This window comes from Chanodichthys erythropterus, chromosome 11 (genome assembly GCF_024489055.1).
Source record: "Chanodichthys erythropterus isolate Z2021 chromosome 11, ASM2448905v1, whole genome shotgun sequence".
Lineage (NCBI taxonomy): Eukaryota > Metazoa > Chordata > Actinopteri > Cypriniformes > Xenocyprididae > Chanodichthys > Chanodichthys erythropterus.
The window spans coordinates 13,501,862-13,528,308 of NC_090231.1; the positions used below are offsets into that span (position 1 = coordinate 13,501,862).

Sequence of the window (26,447 nt, forward strand, 5' to 3'; positions counted from 1 at the left end):
GACACAGTGAATGCAGTGCAGCGCTTCCGTATTTACATCCGAACGGCGACAGTATTGGCCGGCTCCTGCGTCAGCATCACACGCGTGCATTGTGGTGCCTCACATGAACAGTGTCGACCAATACTGAGCCAACGTTCGGACATAAACACGGAAGTGCTTCACTGCGTCAACTGGATTTCATCAAAAATATCTTAATTTGTGTTCCGAGATGAACAAAGGTCTTGTGGGTTTGGATGGAACGACATGAGGGTGTGTAATTAATGACAGAAGTTTAATTTTTGGGTGAACTAACCCTTTAAAGATGTTTTTAGTGTTTGAAGTTTGAACATTATTCTGGTTCCTCGGGTTAGTTACATGAAGTGCAGCAGGCAGATAAGTTGTGGACTGAATGTATGCATTACTGTACTGTGGGTCAGTGAGTTCCTCTGTAACACCATTGCAGATCAGGTTACATAACACTTTTCATCAGCACTTTTCTCAAACACATACACAGAGCTACTGCACTTTTGCAGAGGTACACATCTTAATGAACAAGCTAAAAATTGTAACAGTCCATATAGCGGCTTTGGAAGTAAAAATCCCACCTTTTAGCTTTTTAAAACACATTTTTGGGTAGAGAATTTGCATGCACATTAACTGAAAATACAGTTAACTGAGTAATTTGAATAAAAGAAGCAACATTTATGAGACTATTGTCAGAGTTTGAATTGAATGTAATCTTGAGATTTTTCAGCATTGAGGTAAATAGGAGCAGTACAAATATGCCTGTAAACAGCTTGTTACCAAGATAACGAAGTGGACTGATATGACTTAAAGAGACTTATGTGGTTGTCATCTCTTATTGCTTTCCATTTATTTGTAAAAACATTACATTTCTTTTATAAAACCTTGAAATGTCATATATAATGTATGTGGAAACCCATATAAAACACTCATGCACAGACATCCTCTATAACATACTACGTGGTCCAAGGATTAAAAAATATCCAGTGTTGTAAAATATAGCTTTCTTTGGTCAAAGTTAGTCACACACGTGCAGACTTGAGTCTGTACTAACATACAGTATCTTGACATGTACAGAGAGACACAGATGAATACTTTCTCTGTTATTTTTAGACTTTCTTGTTTTGTCCTGAAGAGCAGAAACACATAATGCATCTCGCTCTTGCTCTCTCTCTGCTCCTCCTCCCAGACTCACTCACTGCTCTGGAAAGAAAAATGAGATGGCAGAAGAGAGACGAGGAGAATGCGACAGGAAGAGGAAGCGAAGAGGAAGAAGAGGTCCACAGGTGAGACAGGATGCCAATTATCAATTGTGCGAGTGAAGGATGTTCAGGTGTGTGTGTGTCTCAGTGCTTGTGGATGAAACTAAGTGACAGTTTAAGGGAATAAAATCTACTTTCGTTTCTCTCAAAATACAGTTTGATTGACAGACAGCATCTGCAGTTTAATGACAGTCATTTAATGACAGCACTCAGGAGTAGTGCTCTGCCATACAAACCAGGATGGATGGATGGATGGATGCATGGGCAGATAGGACAAAAAACTGAGTTGTTTTTCTGGAGCTCTTGGACTTTATTTAATTCAATGTGTCAATGTTACAAACTCAAGAAAAGTGACTGAGTCTTAATGTAATCTCACTCTCTGTATCACTGGGACTGTTTTTGTTTTTCTCTGAGAGTGTTGGTGCACTAACTCCTGTGGCATTATTTGACTTCTTTGCTAATCTTATTGCGTCTCACAGAGCAAGAGAGAGATGAAGGGAGTGAAAATGCGTGTCTAAAGCCGGAAATGGAGAAAAGATGGAATAGTGTGTGTGTGCACCTATGTGTAATAAAGGTCTGTGAAGGACGGGGTCCCTGTAGTTGAGAGCAAATTGACTGAAGGCATGTGAATTACAGAAGACAGGCTACGTTTCTTTCATCTGTCTGCTCTCATATTCCCCCCTTTTCTCAGGTGACTGATTCCACCCCCCTCTTTTTTTCCATAAAACTGTCTGAGATTCATTCTGCATCTCTTTGTCTGGCTCTTTGTTCAACAGCAGCTGAAGTATAGTATTATGGAGAGAATGTTCTGTCTCCATCTTTCTCGTTTGTATGACACATTCTGCATCAGTATGTGTGAAAGGCAGATATTCTTCCAGGTTGGTTGTGGAGGACGCTCTCTCTTGTGTGAAGAGTCCTTGAGCTCAGAACTGTTGGATTTCTCTCTCTGCTGCTGTTCCATCAGGAATATGTGACACACAGACTGCAGCTACTGTATATAACTGCCACAACACAAAGAATCAAAAAACAGCACTTTTAGTTGTGGGGTCTAATCCCAGTGGAAAATTGTATTGTTCAGATGTTGCTAATTCATTGCTCAGTAGATTTAATGCAGTTCTTGGTGATGTTTTCATTGTTTGATGTTAGTTCACCCATTCTGCCATCATTTACTTACCCTCATGTCATGTGATTCGTAAATTATCATGATATGGCAAATTTAAATGTGCAGGGGTCTCATTTATAAAGCGTGCGTATGCACAAAACGGGGCTGGAAGCGTGCGTACGCCAGTTCCCGCACAAAGGTTGTGATCTATAAAAACAAACTTGACGGGAGAATGTGCGCACCTTTAAGCAAACTTTGAGCCGTGCGTACGCACATTCTGGAGACAAAAGTGATATGAATTGAGATAGTAGATGTGCTACTTTCGATCACTTTTCCAGTGACACGCTGTTTTAGGAGCACAATAATTCCTCTTTAAAATAAACTGCAGATGTTATGACAAAATATTTTTTCGAGAATAACGATCAGAGATGCACACTTAACTTAGGCTAGATATTATGGAAGACACTGCTGGATTCGGTGGTCGAACGGTCCGTTGACCAGTTTGAATAGGTCCAATGATAATATCTTACTGTAAAACCGCAGCTGCAGGAGGTGTTGATGTCGTGTGAAGGATCTTCAAACAATTACCATTTGAAGGATATATTTTGAGGAAAACGGTAAGATTTGCATGTTTTCTTTTTAAAATACTTTGTCAGTGACGCGCCGAGTCAGACAATTGTATTTACACTGCAATAAATAAGTAGTCCGATCTGTTTCCAATAAAGATAGCCTATAAACTTCCTAAAAGATATGTTCACCTCATCAGCAAAACTGCATAAATTTGATTTGAATTGTTTAAAACTATTAAAATACTATCTGGCCAGTGGAAATGAATGAATCAACTCTATCCTAAAACCTTTATCTGAAGTATTTTATACAATTTTGTTTTTATGGATATTTTGATATATTTATTCTAAAACAAAGGGGATAAAGAGGATATTGGATGATCTTTATCAATATAATGTGTGGCACAAATGGCATTTATAGTCCATATCTAATATTTTCCAATGTCTTGTACCTTTGACGGTGTTAACCATGGTGTCACGTGGTTGGGAACGTGTATGGAAATGATATGCAGATGAGGTTATGCATAGTAAAACTAGGCGTCGTAAGCTCCATATATGGTTATTTCGGGGAGGAGACAGGGTGGAGATGCACGTACGCACAATCTTCCGCTGACTGGGATTTATAAAGGGATTTGTGTGCCGGTTCTGGCGTACGCATGGTTTTATAAATCTGATTTTTTTTTGTGCGTACGCAGAATCTAGCTTTTGCGCGTACGTACACTTTTAGTAGGGATCCTACGCACAGTTTTATAAATGAGACCCCTGATCTTTTTTTTTTTTTTAAATAAATAAATAAAAATCTGCAGACCAAAGGATGTCAACTTGTCTTTGATGTTTCTCCTATAGTAATATAGGACTAATAAAAAATATTATGGATGCACCAATATTAAAATAATTATTTTCATTTTATAGGTGAAAATTCTGTACTTTTGTCTATATAAATTAAAAATAAACATTAGAACTAAAATCAGTAATTTTAAATGCCACAAGTGAATTTGGGATCTTCACTACACTACACAGATTTATACACACTACCTTTCATAAGTTGGGGTCGGTAAGATTTTTTTAAAAGTTTAAGTTTTTGATTTGGAACATTTCTCTTTATTATCAATGTGATAAACAGTTGCTTAGAGGTTTTGTGGAAATCATGATACTTTATTTTCAGATTTCTTTGATAATTAGAAAGTTCAAAACAATTTTGTGAAATTTATGTGAAATAGATTTTTTTTGTAACAGTGTAGAAGTTTTTACTGTGACTTTCGATTAATTTATTGCATCATTGCTAAATAAAAGTTTTTCTGTCATGACAACTCTTGGAGTGTTTGGCATGGTAATGGATATGACAATCTTAAGATGTTTGGTCTTGGCGGAATAGATCTGCTATGCTGCTGCTGCTGCTGCTGCGTACTTGCTACTGCCGATAAATACACGACACGCTGCTGTGAGAAAGTAAGACATGCTGCTGCTGTACAATATAGCATACATGAATTACACATAGCCGATCTATACAGGTGGAGCTGGGGAAGGGTTTCTGAAAGTGTGCTGCAAACTGCTACAGCAAAAGCTGATCAAGTATTTGAAAGTTAAACTGCAAACTCATTGGCTACTGATACAGTCAGCTGTGCCAACCCTCTACAGACACACAGTCAGCATTGGCTAGTAATTTTTTATTACTCACCAGACATTTTACATGTAATGTAAGAATGATGCAAGTGAAAAAAAAAGTACATAAATATAATATAAAATATAAATTTCTATTAAAGTCAAGTAAACAGTCTGTAATTAAATAAGGTCAAATAAACTACAATAAATAGCACAAATATGCACATTAGAAAAGGTGGCATTTAAATAAACAGTGCTTTTTCAAGTAGATCTAACAGTATAGTTAGATGTAGATTAGGTACAGAAACTGAATAAAGTAATCACATGTAAAATAGCACTGCATAGTCTTCACAGTATAAATTAAATATAAATTAGTCCTTATTAAAGTTACAAAAGTTTTTTTTTTTTTTTTTTTGCATTGAGTCTGTTAGTTGATTAACATTAAAAACACAGACTGCAGGAATATTAGGCTGCTGTCACTTTAAGACTAATGCACGGATCCAATATTCTGTTACACACGCGTTTACTTTCTCAACTGTTTTACACTCACTTAAGACATAACCATCTATTTTTACTAGAATACTCGCCAAGACAGGCATTTTTACATAATTTTGTGTGAAATTATCTGTTCAAGCACAAGATGTAAAAGAGTGCTCAATTCAGTATTTGCGTGCTGTCAGACACAGCTTTCTGCACGAGTTATCTTTTGCGTCTTCCTGCATATAAATGTTTAAAATGGCAAGGCAAATAATAAACTCTCATGACCATGCAGCACTGGTTCTATCAACGAGCCCTGCATGTGCTTTCTCTTTCTCTCACGGTGAGTGCGCGTGTGAGAGAGAAAGCCACAGAGGGCGCTCTTAGCTAAGCGACCGGGAGTAAAGCTATTAAATTATATTTGTACTAAACTTATTTTTTGCCTCCAACCCAATTTCAGGCAACAGAAATCTTACAATTTACTAGCCATTGGCTAAAAAATGATATTTTTTTAGTAGCCTCTCGTGAAATTTGGTCGCATATGCGACTCATTTACTCGCAATGTAGAGGGTTGTGTGCTCTATAGAGATCGATGTGATTTCAAGCTGATTGAGTTAAGGACCTATCAGCCTGCATCATCTAGAGAGTTTCTTCACAGAACTTTGTATTAAATCATACTGACTCTAAAATTATGAACAATAGTACTAGTGAACAGTTTTAAAAACAAATATTCATTTTGAGAAAGATTACATTTAACAATGTTATTAAATTAGATTAGATAACTTTAAGTGAGCATAAGATGTCGACAAAGGCAGTCTACGTGTAAAAATTGGGGAAATGAGTATTATCTATCAGTCCTACAACCGTTGGTGTACAGATGTATTGTGCATCCCTAAAAGTAGAAAAAAAAAAATAGGCAATTGTTGTCTTGCAGTAAAAGTATAGAGCAATAAAATGAATGTGGATGCCATTGCTCCAATATTTTATTTTTATTTTTAATTTTTTTCTAATAAATAATAAGATCTCTGAATTTTAGATAGCAGATTTTGGCACCTGGGAACAGTTTGTAATGTTGCTTAGATCTCTTTTCTGAAAGTTTGGAGATGATGCTTGTGAGAATCCTGGGGTATATACATTTTTCCTCTGTATGTAATCTCATTGCTTTCTAGGAGAAACATTTGAGAGATTTACTCAAAAATGTGATGGATTATGGATTTTAAAAAGATGTTTTGGTTCCTTTACCCCTAGACTTAAATGAACTGCAATGCAGAGAGTTTTAAATTAACCAAGAGTAGTAGTAATAGTAGTAGTGTGTGTGTGTGTGTGTGTGTGTGTGTGTGTGTGTGTGTGTGTGTGTGTGTGTGTGTGTGTGTGTGTGTGTGTGTGTGTGTGTGTGTGTGTGTGTGTGTGTGTGTGTGTGACATATCAGGACACAAATTTGTATAATGACATGGGTATGACATAGGTATTACAAGGAGAGGGTGACTTATAAGGACATTACCCCATGCCCCCATTTTTCAAAAGACTTCTAAATCATACAGAATGAGTTTTTTGAGAAAGTAAAAATGTGCACAGTTTCCTGTGATGGGTAGGTTTAGGTGTAGGGTTGGTGTAGGGTGATAGAAAAACCATTACGCCTATGGAATGTCCCCACAATTCACAAAAACAAACGTGTGTGTGTGTGTGTTTTGGTGTTGGAACACCTGCCAGCTGATACCAGGTGAGTGGAGTATATTTATGCGCGTGTTTGTGTGTGTGTGGTTTGGTGTCAACGTACTGCGTCTGTCTGCTAGTCCCAGCAGGGGAAGAGAGTATTGTGTGTGTGGTTTAAAGAGCGAGAGAGGCTCACTAGGTAAAATATACAATGTGCATGATGAAAGCACTTTCTTTTCCTTCCTTTCAAACTGTCACCAGATTACTTCACTTTCACATGTAAACACACAAGTATCTCTCTCTGTGTCTGTTTCATTTGTGATATTATGCTGTAGCTGCTGACCGCGGCACATATAGAGGTCTCAAACACTCCCACACACTTGCCTGGGATACTGTAACCATTAATCACACACATAGACTCTGCCTGGAACTGGATCGAGTCTTTTGTAACTGTTTTATCTCCAAAGTGTTAACATACACACCTCCTCGTGTGGAGCCCCTTCTCTGCATTTCTTCAATGTGTATGGGTTTTCCGCCTATGTGCATTTGTACGCATATGTGCACTGTCTGTTTGGCCAGCAGATATAGAGAGGCATATAAAAGTATAAACCCTTGAATTAATATCAGTCAAACATAATATAACCTATGGCATATTCTATTACCTTTTCTCTTTCTGCCCTTTGTGTTGTTTACGTTTGCTGTGTGTTTGGATGTATCTTGTTCTCTATTGGTAGCTGGGTTTGTTTCTATTGGTTATTTACTTTGGGCATTTTTACTGATTAGCTATCCAATTACTGTCATGTGACCTGCCAGCATCAGTTGTGTCGCTTCACTGCCATTAATAAATCCTCTCTCATGGCCTCATGGGATAGTAACGAGTCCAGCAAATACACACTTCAGAATCTCACCGGAAGTAGTAGGTCATCCGGGGACTTTTCACATACTGTTTTTCGAACATACTACTTTGTTAGCATATTATTTTCTGCACACCATATAGTAGGGAAGTATTTGATTTTGGATGTAGCACTAGATTGTAGTGTTGTCAAAAGATAGATAAAATTTTTAAATATTTTAAAAATTTGAAGTATTGAGCGCTGTTGAGCGGATTCGTAAACACCTCTGATTGGCCATTGTGTTCATGTGTTCAACGTATAATGTCTGTGATTGGCTACAATGATCAACGCACAGGACCGTTTGAAAGCACACGTCAGTGTTTGAAAGCGTTTTGATAGCGGGAGTGTTTGTAAGCAGGCTTCTATCAGCGGACCGGTTTGAAAGAACACGGAAGTTTGAAAGCAGGCGTCTGTCAGCATACTGGTCCGGTGATATAGTGTCTATCCTTGTAATGACGCTCGGTGAAGACTCACCAGAAATGTCTGTGATTGGCTACAATGTTCAATACTTCAAAAACATGTTGTAAATAGACATCAATGAAGCTCTTCACCGAACACTTACATGGATAGACATGGCAGGGTTTAAAAGGAGGCGTCTATCAGCGGACCGTTCCTGCTTTCTAATCGTTTTCAAACACTTCCGTGTGCTTTGAAACGCTCCGGTTCATTGATCATTGTAGCCAATCACAGACATATATGCTGAGCGTGTGAACACAATAGCCAATCAGAGGTGTTTACGAATCTGCTCAAAAGCGTTTAAAGCATCACATTTTTAAAATTTCAGTACCGACTTGGTATCGAAGTTGGTACTTTTGACAACACTACTAGATTGTTGTTTGAGTTTAGTTAGTTTAGTTCCTTTTCCTTATGTCATTAACAATAACATAATTAACTGCATTCAGGGCTACAGGGGTCGCATGGGAGGAGTTTGTTTTGTCAGAGACTCTTAAGGGGTCATGAGGGATTTGGGGGTGGGGAGCGGATGAGGAGACAATGATAGAACGTCTTGAAAAAGCAGTTGTAGGAGAATGAAATGTTTGTCAGGAAGTGGAATCATTGTTAGTTTGTATCTGCAGTAGAAAACGTACTATTGTAGATTGTTGGGAACATGATAAAATGAACGTAAGCATGCTGCCCCTGGTACTGCACATTTCACATTCATTTTTGAGTTCAAAATGCTGAATATACTGCACATAGCACACACACACACACTTCCCTCTCTATCTCTTGTTTCTCTTCTTTTAACACACACTTATGGCTCTTGTTTTTACTGATAGCATGCAGGTGTGCCATCAATTACACAATTTACTTCTATCTCACGCACACGCCCCACTGTCTCGCTCTCTCTCTCTCTCCCTGTCTGTCTCTCTGTCCCCTGTGTTGTTGGTGTCTGGGGGTAAAGGCCCTATTAGTGCCTCTGTCTGGAGCCTGGAGAAACTCTATACCCGACAGAGACGGAGAGACAGAGCAGGAGAAAAGGGGGGAAATGGGGTAACTTGATCTCTTTCGTTTGTCTGTTCTATACAGAGGTCACTTGCCCAGGCACGAAGCATTAATCCTTGCACACACACACACACACGCATGGACTCATAAACACTCATTTGTCCTAAAATCCCAGAGCAGCAACATGCAATGCGATGATGTAATTCCAAGCAACAGTACACGGACACTATTGGCACTGCCATCATGAAAATTGTGCCTATGGAATTATGGGTGGCTTCTGTCAAAGGAAAAAATGGCTACTGGCTGTTATACCCTCCGGCACAAAGATATTGTGGTGGAGAGAGTGAGAGAGAAAGACAGAAATGGAGGGACATGCAGACAAACTGTGTTTCAACTGAAATCAAGGAATCTGTCTTCAGGCACTGAACTTACTGTCCACTTCTTGTTTTGAGCTTTTGACTTCTGCTTATATGTCAAGAATGACATACTGGCCATTTTATGTATTTTGAGCACTTTGACACTTTTGCGAGAGCATTTTAGCTTGAAGTGTTAACCACCAGACCTGGCATTCCAAAGCTATTTTGTTTTGGCTGTTATTTTTGCTTTATTTATCTGTCCTTTTCTAGGTAATGACAACTCTTCACTAATGAAAAAGTATCAGTAAATTAATACCATGATTTTTGTATCTCAACTGGTAGAGCATGGTGTTAGAAAGTCATGGGCTGGATTCCGAGGGAATGTGTAGCTTATGTATACAGTAAGTTCACTGCAAGTCGCTCTGGAGGGAAAGTGTCTGCCACATATATAGGTGTATTCAATTAAATGTTTTTTTAGTACCATGTAAATGACATTGTACGCATGGTAATCATTCAGTGCCATGGTTTAATTATCACTGACTGTACAATGGCACAGCAACAGTGCTTTTCATTGGAGAGCATAGTTACAATCAGAAGGCCACTTCAGCTTGGGCTTGTACAGTGAGCAGTTGTCTTCAGGATTAATTAATTGCCTGCTTTTAGCGAGCAGATGTCTGTGTGAGTGTGTGTTGTTTCTCTTTTTGTGTTTATGTGAAGTGTTTATAGTAGGGTTGGGTGATACATTAAATATTCATGATTTATTTGCAATAGTTTTGCTGGAGATGTAAAAATAATATAAAAAATGAGCAACATTGTGAATATCTTATTTGGTCATTAAAGTTGCAGATTGTTTTCCGAGATAAAGCAAGTAGTATTCGCCTGGTCATGTGATCTCTGCATGCAATAAGGTGGCACAGGCCCTGCTCCAAATGGAACTCTAAGCCCTCACAATCTTCCTCCGAATCCACACATTTGTGACGTAATGGCACTTTGACTGTCAGGTAGAAGTCTTTTGCGGAGCTCTCAGCAAAAATGTGGATCGAGGGCGCATATCAGCCACAAAGGGTGCTCATGGGCACCCTCCTGAAACCCAAAAAACAAACTTAAAAAACAACTTTTACTGATTTAACTGTACTGTTTTAAAATGCTAATTATTTCTTTATATGCATATGTTTTTCATTAGAAATAAATTACTGAGTGCACCTTTAATTTCCCAAAGAGTCATTATTTTATTAGTTTTGTAATGAGACTGTAGCAAAAATGGTGTTAGAGTTGCTAAGTTTGATTCATTTCTCTGAATCAGTTGAGAATCAACTGTTGGCATCATTCAAAGTTCTTGGGGCCATTTTACATTACGTTAAAGTGTTTTAGTAAAATTTAGCATATAAATGTTTCTTTTGATCACCTTGTATCATTAGAATGTCTTGTGTAGAAAACATGACTTAATTTTTACTTTTATTTTACTTCTTGCTGTTACAATTTTTGAATCCTATTAGTTACTGTGACTGGGTGAAATGATGGTTCCTCTGTCATGAAACTCTAGATGGCGCAGACTTAACGCATTCTGCTTACAATTACGTAACGGCACACATGGCACAAGCTGATTGGTTCCTGTTGCATCTGCAGCCAATGAGCTTGCTGCTTAATATTTAAATAGTTGGTCAGTGTTTGCTGTGGCAGATCGCAATACGCTTTCAAAGTTCCTCTGATACCCTCCACCTTCCCCAGCTCCACCTGTATAGATCTGCTACGAGTAATTTTGTGCAGCAGCAGTTTGCCTCACATGCTCACAGCAGTGTGCCGCGTGTGTATTGGCAGTAGCAAGTCTCCTTACTTGCTCTACAGCAGCAGCAGCAGCAGCAATAATCAAGAGCAGCAGCAGTGTAGCAGATCCATTCTGCCAATACAGACTAAATACATTAAAATTGTCATATCCATTACCATGCTAAACTCTTCCAGGAGTTGTCATAATAGAAATACTTTTTAGCCATTTCAGAACAAATACATGAATATCAAGATTGTTCAAGATATTAAATATCATCAATGGCTGAAAAATATCAAGATACATTTTCTTAACTTTATTACCCAGTGGAACTGCATGCTATTGTATTGTGCCAGTGCTGCAGGGCAGCGTGTCTGCCTTGCATGGCCTGGTGATCCCCTTTTAGCCGGGGGTTTTCCTGCACGCACGGCCCCTGCGTGTGGCCTGGCCTTGGGCCAGAGCTGCAGCCTTCTCTGCCTGTGTCAGAATCCCCGGAGGCCTGAAAGGACAAAGCTGGTCTCCATCCAGCTCTCTTAACCCCCAACGCTGGCACTGCACAAGCTTTATCTGTGCCTCTTGCTCTCACTCTGATATCATTTCACTTTGACAGCCTGCTCTGTATCTCTGGCTCACACAACCCTCCGCACGCGCTCTGTTTTGCACAAACTGCAGCTGCAGTGGCCGCTGTGTGGCAGTGTGTGTGTCTCACGCTGTGTGTGGCCTCACATCAAACTCCTAAGTATTTTGGTTAATGAATTCTTTGCCCTCACTGTATGCCCATCTGAGTGGTACCAGCATCTAAGCTCCAGTACCGCCCCGTGCACCACCCACAGCGAGCCCCAGAGAGAGAAAGAGAGAGAGAGACAGTGTCTGGGAGCTCAGGGTGGTTCTGGTCATGTGTGGTCTTCCATAGTGTTTTAATTAGGTTCTTCTCACTCAGATGGATCATTACCTTTAATGAGTCCAAACCACAGAAACACACATACACATTTGTAATGAACACATGTATACGTGTCTACACAAAAAGAAGTTTTTATGGAGAAATTAATCTTAAAATTCTTCTGTGTTTATATGTGTATACACATCTGTGCTGAGCTATTTGAAATATTTCAGCAGTTTACATTCCCGTATACGTTACCGTGTACAGAACTGTTCAAAAGTTTGAGGTCAGTAAGATTTTTTTTTAAAAATGTAATGTAATATTTATGTGATTTATGTATTTATTTAGTGATTATTATGTTACAAAAGATCTTTTTCAAATAAATTATGTTCTTTATATAAACAAACTTTATATTAATCAAAAAATGTATCATGGTTTCCATAAATTAAGCAGCTCAACATTTATAATAATAAGAAATGTTTCTTGAGCACCAAATCAGCATATTAGAATAGGTTATATGACACTGAAGACTTGAGTAATGGTGCTGAAAATTCATATATATTATATGAATTATATATATATATATATATATATATATATATATATATATATATATATATATATATATATATATATATATATATATATATATATATATATATATATATATATATATAATATATAAAATGTATTTATTTATAAAATATATTCAAAAAGTTTTTAAAAATTAAATTGTAATATTTCACAATATTATGCAGCATTCACACGAGAGACTTCTTTCAAAAACATTAAAATACCTTACGACCCCAAACTTTTCAACGATAGTGTAAATTTGACTCTTTCTGTCATCAGTATCACTGTTACTTTAGTATCAGTGTTTACAAAATTCTCAGAAGATTTTCAAAAATCATCTCGTTATGAAAACCTGACGATGCAAGAAAGCTTCATTTATGTGACAAGTCTTCACACTGAATAAGCAGAACTGTGGAAAAGGCGTTTACATGCCTAGCGAAATCGGGCCAGTAACATGACCTTACACGTCTGAGTGAGTGTCAAGTTTGTGTGTGTGTGTGTCTGTCTGTCTGTGTACAAAAACTTTTAAGACACCCTAAACCCTCATGACCTCTGCGTCCAGACGTTCTCCCTTCCCCCCTGGCAGTGAAACCCCCCATCCGCATTCAACACAACATCACATAACTACACACACACACACACACACACAACACACAGATTCCAGCAGTCACCATCCCTCCTCTCTCACTCAACACATATTTAGAAAACACTCATGCTTTATCTGCATGTAACTTGATTACTTTTTCTACACAATATCGCCATTTGTGTGCTTTAAAATAAAACAGTAAGCTGTGCATTGCAGTAATTTTGCCCAAAGAAAAGAATAGGGTTGTCACAATACCAACATTTCAGTAGTTAATACCAAAACCAGTGAAATTTCACAATATCGGTTTTATTGTAGAAAAAAATGTTTTTAAACACATTCCTTTATGTCATATCAAATAAACAGTGGTATCTTATTAGGGCAGGGTATTGACACAAACTTCACATTTCGATTTGGTTTTGATTCACAAGCTTTCAGTTCGATTAATTTCCAATTTCGATTCAATACAGTACAGTACATGGAAATATTCTCAAGGAAACAAATATCTCTCAACTTATGCTGTAAACTTTACAGGGAGCCCCAGTTGGTGCATCACTATAATATTACAGATTAAAATTAGCTGATTTGTATAGGCTACTTACAATAAACTTACACAAAAGTTTTTAAAATGATAACTTTATAATGACAACAAGGGACGGTTTCTACCCGTTTTTTGTTAAATATAACCATGGTGGCTGGCATAAAACATGACTGATTTATTCAAACTCACATTAAATATTAAAGAACAGGTAAAGTAAAAAATAAAAGGAATATGCAATACAGTGCATAAATGCTCCTATCTAGAGTTAATTTTTCTTGCTAACTATCAAATTTATGGACACTGAATGGCCTTTCTGAGGTAAATAAAACAATATGTGTTATGTTTTATTGACATTTTTCTGTGGTTGAAACACTAAGCGATTACATGATACAGATTTCTGTAGTTGTACTGTATCTTTCAACACACCTTCTGATGTTCATTCATGTTTATTTTGTGCTGTATCTAGTAGTAAAGCAGAAGAGATGATCGGTTCACGTGTGCTCTGCGCTTCCGCTTTGCTTGAACTGAGTCTGAGGCTAAAGCAATCTGTCATGCCACATTACAGAGCGCCAAAATGCTATTTGTTTGAATTTCCAGAATCGATTAAAATTGAGAAATCAATATTTTGGTATAAGTTTTCTTAAATCAGTATTTAAGTATAAGTTTTACCATAGGTTCAATCTAGCATATGTTTTCAAGTAATAATTCAAGTTAATTGATAAATGTGTGACCAGTAAGTCGTTTGTTCATTCAAGGCAAACAAACTATTTTAATGCCTTGTCAAGATGAGCATTTTGACCTTGAATTGCATTTGACTACTCACACCTGCACCATTCACTAGTGAAGAAAAGTCCATGTATACTTCATTACATTTAGAAAGTGGCATTTCTATAGCCCAAACAGTAGAGCATGGTGCTGTTGAACTGTAGCTTGAATGCAACGTATGTCGCTTTGGATAAAATAATCTGCCAAATGCATAACTGTAAATGTATTCATCACCTTTGATTGTTAACTTCACTCTTGTGAATGGTGCTGCACTTCTGGATCCTGTGTGGAACTTCTGAAACACGTGAAATGATTGTGTCAGTATGTGGATGTGCACGAGAGAGCACTGCCGGCCACCACACCATCAGAGCACTTGGAAAATGCTGCATGGACTCTTTTGGGTGCTTTATTAAGTGTTAAAGTGAGTCATGATGCACTGCTATTGTAATGAATCTATCCTGCTGGATATTCATGTAGTTGTTCCCTTTTTGTTTTTAGACATTCGGGTTTGGAAAGACATAAGGGTGAGTAATTGATGACAATTTTCTTTTTTGGATGATCTTGTTCAGTAGAGATTGTACACTCTGACCATTTAGCAGCATCACGTGTGTGTGAGTAATTGAAATGACACAAAGGGGATTTGAATTTCAAGATAAAAGCCAAAGAAAGAGAAACTTCTTAAACTTCAGAGCCTGTTTGTCTCTGTCTCTCACATTCACTCCCTGGAGTCAGACAGGAGCAGGATGGGGGTGGGGATTAGACAAGCCGACGCCCCCTCAACCATAGGTGCCCACAGTGGGAGGGACACATATGTCTCTGTCTAATAGGTGGGCTGTGACAGAGACACCGCAGTGTTTTTCAGTACTTTGATGGATGTGGCCTGAAGTGACTCAGTCTGTGGTCAGTGTTTTTGTGGTTGTGTCTCTCTTCCGCTCTATTTTTATATTTTTGGCAGGCCTTTGAACCCAAAAGGTGACTCACTCTCTTTCTATGGTCCAAAACCTGTGTGTGTGCAGAGAAGACAGAAGCAAGGGAGTTGAACACACAACCTTGCACACATTTGTAAACAGCAGCCATAAATATGCATCCGTGCACACAAAAACTCCCTGAACCCGAAAGGAAAGTCTGCAAGACTCACGTGCTGAGGCATATACAGACCAGCTGCATGTGGTTTGTGTTTGTGTATTTGACCCTTTTTCCCTTCCTCTCTATTTCTCCCTGTCCCTCATTCTCTTTGGACTTGTTGCCTTTCCTTTCCCAAATTCCAGCAGCTATCAAAGCACTGACTGAACATCCCAACACACACACACACAAATTGCACATTCAGAGCAGTTCGCATACTAACTCTTTTGTATTTGAGCTAAGAGAATCCAGATGCACATGCCTGTTCACCTCTGTGTGTGTTTTATCTAAGTGTGAGCGGTCTGTAGCTGACTCAGCTGATAGTGAGCACTTAATAGGGTCTGTAGAACAGATCCAGCAGCAGTATATCAGGTCTGTGGGCTTTCTGGGCTCACATTCAGTCCCTGCTTTTAGGAGCAAGAACACTTAACATTGTGCGTATGGTTACTGTGTCATGGACCTGTTGTAGAGCAAAACATGGTGTTATTATTATTAATAGTATTTATTAACCAGCCTACTTAAATTCTCTGTTTAAAGCTGGTATTCTTCTAGTGTGAGCCGATCACAAGTGGTCAGTGCAGAACACAGGTGTAAAAAGGGTTCAAAACATAATTTGCATTAATATCAACTGATACAGTAAGTTACCGTATGTAGTCATGAAATCAGAGACCCCTCCTGTTTGAAAACCTTGAGAGTTGGTCACATTGTAGATGCATGTTAGTAGCAGAGGTAAACAGCAATGTGTCTCCGTTTACCACTTGTGATTGGATCACATGAGATGGATGTTAACACCAGGTGTAAACAGGGCCAAGGTCACACACACATACTGTACAAGCAATAAATGTGTGTGTGAATCTGTCAAAGTCTAGACATTTGTCACATACACATAGAGCGTGGAAAAGATGGACAGAGGTACTCAAATTATTGAATGTGAGAGCATATTAATTGCATAGTCGATGAGAAGAAGTTTAGTTGACCAAAATTGGTATTAGTTGGTTAGTCGCAGAAAGTGGCAAAATCACACAGTCTGTGACAGAAGGTGACAAACGGCCGGACATCCAAACATTTGTTTATCATTCATCATTCATCAACCTCAAATATGGTTTATCACTTGAAACATATAGGTTGTACACTCTAAAAAATGTTTGGTTAAAAACAACCCAAGTTGGGTTGAAAATGGACAAACCCAGCAATTGGGTTGTTTTAACTACTGATTAAAAATGACTATATGGCTGGCTTAAAATGAATCCAAAATACACATTACAAGACACATAATTACTAGAGGTAACAATAATAATCAAAAGGTGTACATTTATTAATAAGCAATTTAATAAATGTTTATTGTTTACTATTCATTATCTTATTAATAAATGCTCATTTATTAAACATATTAACAAATGTTAATTTCCAGCATATTTTGGGTTCATTTTAAGCAAGCAATACAGTAATTTTTATACAACAGTTGAGTTAAATAAAACTACCCAGCACGTTGGGCAAACATTTAACCCAACAACTGGGTTAAAACAACCCAATTGCTGGGTTTGTCCGTTTTCAACCCAACTTGGGTTGTTTTTAACCCAGCATTTTTTAGAGTGTAGCGACTTTACAAGTCTGCTCGCTCAAACGTTAACCTGGATAAATGTGCGCTATTATTTGGCGCATATCCAAGTGTTTGTGTGGAGAGCACGCTTACTGAATGACATGGAGGCATTGGTGGAGGCAACTTAAAATACTATGTCATTTTTGGTCATACAGATAAGAATAATCCAACATTCTAAACTTTAAAGCTGTAGTCCGTAAGTTTTGCCTCTTTGTCGCCATCTCTGTTTGAAACCTGCAATTGCAGTTATTTGCAGAATTATCTTCTTTACGTGGGTTGTACATCGGCAAGGCTCCTCAGCACGGATGAATCTAATGTTTTGAGGAGAATGTTTGACTGTCAGTCACTGCACTGGTGTATACTGTACTTCAGCATCACAGATTGTAGTCTTGGAAGTATGACCAAAATAAGAATTTTCACTGAAAAACTGAACAAGTAACAAATCTGCCACTTTTGTTCTGACCAACTTAGTGAAAAAAAGCATTAAAATAAATCGCTCTGCCAATGGTTATTAAATCTAACGATCACTTAGCTTGGATCACGTCAAACCGTGCAAATTATTATTAATTTGCAACATAAGCATTACGTGACTCTGTGTATTTAGTGTGAATTAGCGCTACCTGTAGATTTCCATTTCTGTACAGTCTAATCTCTAAAGTTAATCTGTCATACCATACAATCCGCCATCAAAATGATGTTTATGATCTGCCACCTGCAGCATCCTCACATGCCATATAGCCTACTAGCTGGGACTCCTTCTTTATGTAAACAGAGAAAGAAGAACAGCGGCATGCTCAAATTTCCTGTGGAAACCCACCAGAAACACATGAATTAGAAAATATTATTACAAGCTTACCGTTGTGAATCAGGCTAAGGTAAGAGGTAGTTTTGAGCACTTGGCTGGTTATGTACTGCAAGTCTTAATGCACAGATCCGATCTTTTGACAAAAAAATCAGATTTTGTGTGGATTTTTGTGTTTACACATGTGCAACAAATTCCGATCTGTGTCGGATGTGAGCAAAAAATCTGATTTTTTTGTGCCAGTGAAATGCAGCCTACTTGCATCACAGACATGAGAAATATATCTATGGAAAGCTTGAAATGTCTAAAGCTGAAATTTTTGAAAATTCTGGCTGAAATTTTTAAAAGTGAAACTTTTAAATTAATTTAAATCAATTTAAATCTAAAACAAATATTCTCAAATTATGTAATCCGTATGAAACGTTCATATAGGTGCGTCCACTACTGCGCTGATTAGACAATGTATGATATATAGGCGATTAAAGGCTCATTATTATGATTTATATTGTTTATTAATATAAACATGCAATTAGTCAACTAATCGCTTAAATGAACGACTACTAGTCGACTAGAAAAATCTTTAGTCAAGGGCAGCCCTATTTATCTGTGTCTGTTTGTAAAAAATTTGTACCCAGAAAACCTGACAAAATCTTCCAAAACCTCCATGTTCTCATCTGTAAAACAGTATAAAAAAACTAAATTCAGTTTTGTTTTTATTGTAAAAATGCAGAAAGTTGTCTGTTAGGGTTAAGGTTAGGGTGTGGGTTAGGATTAGGTTATAACATTTATAACTAGCTATATATAAAACAATAGAAGTCTATGCAATGTCCTCATTTAGATAAGTAAATGAAGTAAGTGTCTGTGTGTGTGTGTGTGTGTGTGTGTGTGTGTGTGTGTGTGTGTGTGTGTGTGTGTGTGTGTGTGTGTGTGTGTGTGGTCCCCACAAAGATGGCAATTACAGAAATCTTTGTCCTTGTGAGGACATTTTTGGTCATTAAATAGTACTAAGTGATGTTTTTTGAAAATGTAAAAATGGAGAAAGTTTGTCAATGTCTATGGAACGTCCCCATAAAACATGCAAACCCAACATATGTGTATGAGTGTATATTTTAAGAACACATGCACACCTGTTTGCATGTGAACTTTAAGTATTTACACCTTTACATTCTCATATAACTCTCATGTTCACACACACACACACACACACACACACACACACACACACACACACACTTTTAAACTAACTCTGCAAGCTGTGGCTAAGGGTGAGAGGGTAAAGGTGAAAGATCAGATGGGAGAGTTGGTCACAGAAAAAAGCCATGCTACTGCAGGGTCGAAAAGGTCACCTTCATAAAGGTCAAAGTTCATACTGCCCTGTCATGCTTCAGCACGTGTCCTGAGCAGGTGTCCTAGCAACCCAACTGAAGTGTTTGCTGAGTAAACACGCATCCGGGTGCACAAGCCCAAGCTCAACCGCACACACACACTTTGATGTTTGGGATCCCGGTGGGTCAAGATGTGGTGGAAATATGGAGCAGATTTTTTAAAGGAAGGTTTTTTTTTCCTTCCTGCTTTTCCGTCTTTGTGAGGTCAGAATAAATTGGCGTCTCTGATCTTTGCCACAGCAAAACAGGGAGCCGTGGGGACAGAGGCACATATGTGCTTGAATGCTTTCTCTTTTATTCGATCTGAGCAGTGTTGTGTATGGATGAATACATGGATTTATTTTGTTGGGAATATGCAGGATTTATCTTAGATCTGGTTTGTGCATTAACTAATGGCAATTTTAAAGGTTAAGTTAACCCAAAAATTAAATTTCTGTCATTAAGTACTCGCCCTCATGTCGTTTCAAATCTGTAAGACCTTCGTTCATCTTCGGAACACAAATTAAGATATTTTTGATGAAATCCGAGAGCTTTCTGGTCCACAATAGACAGCAACGCAATTACCACTTTCAAGGCTTAGAAAGTAAGTAAAGACATCGTAAAATTGCTATTTCAAATAAATATATTTCTGTCATGACAACTCTGAGAGATTGGCATGATAATGGATATGGCAATGTAATGTATTTGGTCTTAGCGGAAAAGATCTGCTACGCTGCTGCTACTGCTGCTGCTGCTACTGCTACTACTGCTGCAGAGCAAGTACAGAGACTTGCTACTGCCAATACATTCAGAGACATTGCTGTGAGCATGTCAGACATGCTGCTGCTGCACATAGAACATACACGAAATAAACCCAATAGCGGATCTATACAGGTGGAGCTGGGGAAGGTGGAGGGTTTCCGCTGCAGACTGCTAACTGCAAACAATGTCAAGTATTTGATTGATTGAGCAGCAAGCTCTTTGGCCGCTAATACCACAGCAACCACTCAGCTGCGCTATGTAGATAATGATATGAGTGCTACCAAATGAGTTAAGGACCTATCAGTCAGCGCCCCACCTAGAGTTTCATGCCAGAACTTTGTATATATTGTTGTTATTAAAATAATATAAAACATGTCTATTTATTATTTTTGACATGCTGCAACTACTGCAGCCACTGTATTTTGCCAGTCCGACAAAAACCGACGGTTTGGAAAATGGATTCATGATGTACTCGCTAATTATATAATTTTCGTAAATTTTAAACACTAAAAAGTTAAGGACAGCAGCTTTAAATAACTGAACAATTTAAATAGCTTAAAATGTGTGTTTGTTAAAGTACCATACTTGTTCAACTGGTCCCTAATGGCTAGTGGCCCCCAGGTAACTTGAGTTTGAGACCCCTGGGATAAACTGTTTGAAAGAAACGAGTCCTTACAACAAAGTCTTGTGTTGTTTGAGGTTTCTCTGCATGCTGTGTGCCTGTGCATGCATTTGTGTTTGCACATCTGGTTAAGTAGGTGTGCATATGCCTTGTGCAAAACATGTGTGTGTGTTTCTGCAGGCCAGTCTTTTGTGTGATACAGCTGTATGTGTGTGGATTTGTGTGTTGTCGTCATGGTTTCTGCTGGTCTGCTGAAGTTCCTGCTGATGTTTATTGCTGAGCCTGTTTATTTATCTTATACACCATGTGAACTAGACAGTGAATGTGATCACGTTTGAGTGTTATACAAGCTATACGATTCCTCCTGCTGCTTATAGTTTTGTGTTCATGCCTGTGTTACCAGCATTACTAAAAATATCCCTTAAACTCGCTCACCTCCTCCTGCACCCCCTGCTGGATAGCCTCCCCCCGCTGTGGATCGCTCCACCCTGTCATGAAATGCACGCTACTCCTGCTGCACATTCTACATGGAGAGCAAACCAACTCCCTGCAGAACCAAAACAGGGATATTCCCAATGAGCCTGCCTTGCTGTACAATATGCAAATGAGGTGTAAAATAGTATTTTTTCCCCCGTATTTGTCACATGCACACACGTGAGCAAAAGTTTTACCTTACAACATGCTTGCTAACTTATGCATGTATGTGTTTGTGTGTGCAACCGTAGTGCATACTTGAGTGTGCATGAAAGTCCTGTCCCAGTATATGTTTTGATTCTTATAAGGTATATTTCCATGCATGTGTTTTTATTCCCGTTTGTGAGTGTGTGTGTTTGGCCAGCTGTGTGGAGGTACATTCTTTAAGCTCCAGGCGGAGGGGGGTTGGAAAACAGAGCAGGCGAATTCCAAATTCCGATTCTCCCTCTAAACATGTCCTAAAGGGCCAAACTGCAAACCCAACAAAACTCACGTGGCTCTCTGTTTTTCTATTCTATCCATCTGTTTCTCGAATGAACAGAAGTTAGTCAACTTTAAGTTAAGAAATAGCAGAATTGGTTATTCTACAGATTCATTCTCTGCGTTGTTTTAATACAATAATCTTGGGATTTTTCATACCATGATGTCATAATAACATGCTACCAGCCCCGCCCCTTTTTACTCCCACTAGTCTAAACAGGAAGCACTTGGGCTCCTGTTTTTTAGGCTTACAAATAAACTGTTTCTTGTACTCTTTCTTTTCACTCTCGTTCCTTCTCTAACACAGATTGGGGAAAATTTCTCAGTAGTATGATTTAATCTAAAAGACCTGAAGAGTTTAATTTGACTGTATAATTATAGCCACCAGGTATTTGTATTTCTGTGTTGTATATAGATAACATATTTCAGTGTTTCCCATACATTAACTAGACAGCCCGCCACATTCTAAATTGTCCCACCACAGTCTCAAATTTAAACGGAAATAAGGCCTGACGCGATATTTAAATAACAGTCTGATATTTGCGTTCTTTTATACGGCAAAAGTGGGAGTCATGGAGCAAAAGAAATAGACCAGCACCAATTAAGTTTTCGTGCACTATATTCAAAGCCATCTGAAGCCATTCCATGGCTTCATGTGAGGGACAGAAGAATATATACATCGTTAAATTTAAGTTCACTCAAACTCGTCTTCCCTCCGCTGCAGCTGTCAATCATTCTCTGTTCAGCAATTAAACAGTGTGTCGCGTTCTCTTTGTGCCGTGAACTTTTCAATGCGCAGCGCAACTGTGCGCTGTGACTCCATATTGCTTCAAGCACATCATTCTGCACCCTGGATGCGCATAAGCGGTTTGTGCTGCTGTTTTGAAGTGTTTCATATTATCATGGTTTTGCACACTAAAAGATTATTAATAGCCTATTTTGTTCTGTAGTATCTATCATATCTTGTTGGCCCATTTAAAAAATCTGTACAATACATTTAAAATAAATGTCTTTTAATGTTACATTATTTTAAATTCATATAAATCTTTACATTCACATATAAATATAAATCTAATATAAACAGTATTTTTTTTTTTTTTTTTAAGAATTAGGCTAGAATACTTTTTGCTGCTGAATTATAAACTCGCCTTTATTTATTTTGGGTCAGCTTATGATTATACATTTTTATTAATTTGTTATTTTTCTCTATAATGAAGTAGTGTGTTTAGTGCATTCTGGATTGTGTTTAACAAATCAAAGAGTGACCATTAGTTCCACAAATACAGATGTATAGACACAGACTCCCACTAATCATTCTAGAAATAAATTAATTCAACAAAGGTAACCTCTTTTGCTACATATTTTTAATGGTTTAAATGTATACTCTACATGTTTGACCACTTATATCACTTAGCCTACTATATACGTGTACGTGACTAATGTGCCCTACCATCACCAAAAAATAAATTACTATTAGAGCACAAAATTGTTTACAAGAGAACAAATTTCTTCATTGATCTAGTCACTTAATTTTGCTCTCAAAATGCACCAGATTTATACATTTAAATTTAAAATGTACAAAATTTTCCTACGGGGGGCATGCCCCTGGACCCCTTAGAGCAGTGATGGGCAACTCCGGTCCTGGAGGGCCAGAGTCCTGCAGAGTTTATCTCCATCCCTGATAAAAACACACTTGCCTATAACTTTCTACTAATCCTAAAGACCTTGATCAGCTGGTTCAGGTGTGTTTGATTAGTGTTGGAGCTAAACTCTGCTGGGCAGTGGCCCTCCAGGACTGAAACTGCCCATCCCTGCCTTAGAGGAACCAATGTTTACCCACCACAGTCTCACAAAATCCTGTGGGAAACACTGTATTTATATAAAAAGTAAACTTGTTTACACCTTGTACTAACATCAGTCTTGGGTACTACAAATCATAAATGGACAGCAGTAAATACAGGTACACTACAGTTTAAAAGTTTAAGAGTTTTTTTAATGATTATGAAAGTCTCAAGATACAGTAATATTATGAAATATTGTTACAATTTGTTTTCTGTTATAATATATTTTAAAATGTATTTTTTTCCTGTTGTGGCAAAGCTGAATTTTTTCTGATACTGATTTGCTGCTGAAGAAACATTTTGTTGATGTTGGGCAGAAACCTCATATCTCCAAAAATGGTAGGAAAAAACACTATTAAAAAAAAAACAAACAAAAAAAAACTCCATTGTCAAAGTTGATATTGTAGTGTAATATACGGTCACACACTTACATGTGTCAGTAGATTATTAACATTTTACCAAAATCATGCTTACATGGACTTACAAAGTTTTTTACCAAGCGAATTTTGGGGAATTTTGCCCATCATTAGAATGGCCACATCTGTGGCAGTAAGTGCATCACATTACGTTTCATTTCAACAACTTACAGGTTATAAAGTTTTCTATAGCTATGTTTGCTCTGTTTTTTTCTGTCATTTGGCCAGAATCTCATGTTATTAAAGACAAAGTGCTTCGCACAGGTTATTTAAGACAGTATTGGCTATGACTCGATGACAAATGCTAGACTAAGACACTCTTGGCTGTGTTCCACTCCAAATTTTTTTGCCCTTTACTCGCTAACTTCCCTACGGAGCCCCGGACATGACATGCAGGAAAACAATAGTAGGCTAAATCGTGCTTGCGATTTATTAATTCGTTCCCTCAATTTACTAAATTGTGCGCACAAATTAGTAAATCGAGGGAACAAATTAGTAAGTCATGTGCACGATTTAGTAAATCAAGGGAACAAATTAGTCAATCGTGCGCACTATTTAATTTTTTTTCTTGCATGTCATGTGTGGGGCTCCGTACTTCCCTCCATGTCATGGACTCGGATTTGTGTCATTGCTTGCGTTGCACAAGTGCCCACTACTGGTGAAATTCGTGCATAAGGTTTAAATGGAGCGCTCTAATCCCTTCATCACTTGGAATTCACTGTGGAGCTGATCTATTACTTAAACCCCTTTTGTACTTATGAATTTGTTTTATGCACTATTCTATATGCTTATAATTTGTTGGAAAAAATATATAAGATCCTATAGGTATATGAGCTGTTGGAGAGAAAAATAAATACACAAATGAGACAAAATATCAAGAGTATAAACTTTGACTGTGAACATAAGGTAGCTACAAGTATTGTGTCATTGAATCTCAACATAATTAATATATTATACACTATATTATACAACAAAGTGTTCGTCATGCAGCATCGGATCAAGTGTAGTATTTATTTGGATGTTTACATTTGATTCTGAATGAGTTTGAGACTGTGCTCTGTGGCTAAAGCTAACATTACACACTGTTGGAGAGATTTATAAAGAATGAAGTTGTGTTTATGAATTATACAGACTGCAAGTGTTTAATAATGAAAATAATGACGGCTCTTGTCTCTGTGAATACAGTAATAAACAATGGTAACTTTAACCACATTTAACAGTACATTAGCAACATGCTAACGAAACATTTAGAACAAACATTTACAAATATCACTAAAAATATCATGATATCATGGATCATGTCAGTTATTATTGCTTCATCTGCAATTTTTCACTTTTGTCCTTACTTGCTTACCTGCATAAAGTCTGATTATTTGTCTGTGCTGCTCCAGACATTAATACTGCCTTGTCTAATGCCTTGAACATGGGCTGGCACATGCAAAAGTTGGGGGCATACATATTAATGATCCCAACTGTTACGTCACAGTCGGTGTTATGTTGAGATTCTCCTGTTCTTCAGAGGTCTTTTGCAAAAATCGAATTTACATAAGGAGGAAACAGTGGTGTTTGAGACTCACTGTATGTCATTTCCATGTACAGAACTCTAATTATTTAACTATGCCAAGGTAAATTAAATTTTCAATAGTGGGCACCTTGTGCCAAAATGCCAGCAGGGATTCCCCTGAGGGGAAGTGCTTAGGGAAGTTCACGAGTGCATGTCTAAAATTGGAACGCAGCCCTTCTCTGCACCTCAAATACATTAGCTTTTATAAACATTGTGTTTCTTGAGTAAAAAAACAAATGCTGGAATTATTCAAAGAACCAGTTCTTTATTTACCCTTGCATTGCAAACAAGCAAAGATGTTCAAACTGCATGCGGCACTTCATTCACAATAGGGCTGGAGTTATGGGATTTTGTCGACAGTTTGAGGGTTCAATGGAGATACAAGGGGCCCTATTTTAACGATCTAAACGCAAAGTGTGAAGCGCACGGCGCAGGTGCACTCAGGGCGTGTCCAAATCCACTTTTGCTATTTTAACGACGGAAAAACGGTCCGTGCGCCGGGGCGCATTTTTGAAATGGGTTGTCCCTATTCTCTTAATGAGTAATGGGCGTAACGTTCAATAAACCAATCAGAGTGTCATCTCCCATTCCCTTTAAGAGCGAGATGCACTCGCGCCATGGCGGATTGCTATTTACATGCCGGAATTTGTTGGCGGAAAAGCTGAACGCTTTTCAAGCGAAGAAACTGATCTGCTCGTGCGCGAAGTTAAAGCGCACGAGCAGATCATCTACGGGACAAGCAGGATATAACATTATATATATTATATAATTATATATTATATAACATATAACATTATAAAATACACTGACTTATTAAACACACCGATTCAACTGAGGAGTTCAACGAGTGATGTTTTGCTGAAATTACCTGTTAAGTGGCCAGTCAATCTTTCAGTCGTCTGCGTTGGATGCAGGCTTTCAAATAGCTCCGCGCGATCA

General features: G+C 37.9%; 1 protein-coding gene across 2 annotated transcripts in view; it reads left to right on the top strand.

Moving 5' to 3' along the window:
- kdm6ba (lysine (K)-specific demethylase 6B, a) overlaps window positions 1-26,447 on the top strand; it is a 104,358-nt gene that overhangs the window by 27,306 nt on the left and 50,605 nt on the right. The window contains exon 3 of one of the 2 annotated variants that reach the window (XM_067401781.1): window positions 1,193-1,289. The gene's annotated coding sequence lies outside the window, so the exon portion shown is untranslated. Of the gene's footprint in view, window positions 1-1,192; window positions 1,290-14,959; window positions 14,986-26,447 lie in introns of those variants that run through there. The other variant, XM_067401782.1, reaches the window with a different exon arrangement.